Below are 1,081 nucleotides of genomic sequence, written 5' to 3'. Positions count from 1 at the left end.
TGAGGACGAGAATGAGGATGAGGATAGGATGTGGATGAGGACATGGATTGGATGAGGACGATGACAGGATAAGGAAGAGGATGAAGATTGGATGGGGATGAGGATAGGATGGGGATGAGGATGAGGATGACGAGGAGGAAAGGATGAGGACGAGGATGAGGACGAGGATGAGGACGAGGATGTGGAGGAGGAGGAGTATGCGGATAAGATGAGGAATTGGAGGAGGAGGATAGGATAAGGATGAAGATTAGGAGTAGGATAGGATGAGGATGAGGATAGGATGAGGGTGAGGACGAAGATGAGGATGAGGATGAGGATTAGGTTAGGATGAGGATGGGGATGAGGAATAGGATAAGATGAGGGGGAAGACGAAGATGGGATGAGGAAGAGGTTGAGGACGAAGATGGGATGTGGATGAGGAGGAGGATGAGGATGAGGACGAGGATGAGGATGAGGACGAGGATGAGGATGAGGACGAGGATGAGGATGAGGACGAGGATGAGGATGAGGACGAGGATGAGGATGAGGACGAGGATGAGGATGAGGACGAGGATGAGGATGAGGACGAGGATGAGGATGAGGACGAGGATGAGGATGAGGACGAGGATGAGGATGAGGACGAGGATGAGGATGAGGACGAGGATGAGGATGAGGACGAGGATGAGGATGAGGACGAGGATGAGGATGAGGACGAGGATGAGGATGAGGACGAGGATGAGGATGAGGACGAGGATGAGGATGAGGACGAGGATGAGGATGAGGACGAGGATGAGGATGAGGACGAGGATGAGGATGAGGACGAGGATGAGGATGAGGACGAGGATAGGATGAGGATAAGGAAGAGGATGATGATCAAGATAGTATGAGGACCTGGATAGCATGAGGATAAGGATAGGAGGAGGAGGAGGAGGATGGGGATGAGGATGAGGATTGGATGAGGATGAGGAGGAGGATGAGGATGAGGATGAGATGAGGATGAGGATAGGATGAGGACGAGGATAGGATGAAGACGAGGTTAGGGTGAGGAATTGGTGGAGGAGGATGAGGATGAGGATAGGATTAGGATGAGGATGAGGATGAG

Source organism: Lupinus angustifolius, chromosome LG03 (assembly GCF_001865875.1).
Source record: "Lupinus angustifolius cultivar Tanjil chromosome LG03, LupAngTanjil_v1.0, whole genome shotgun sequence".
Taxonomy (NCBI): Eukaryota; Viridiplantae; Streptophyta; class Magnoliopsida; order Fabales; family Fabaceae; genus Lupinus; species Lupinus angustifolius.
This window is presented reverse-complemented; position numbering follows the sequence as displayed.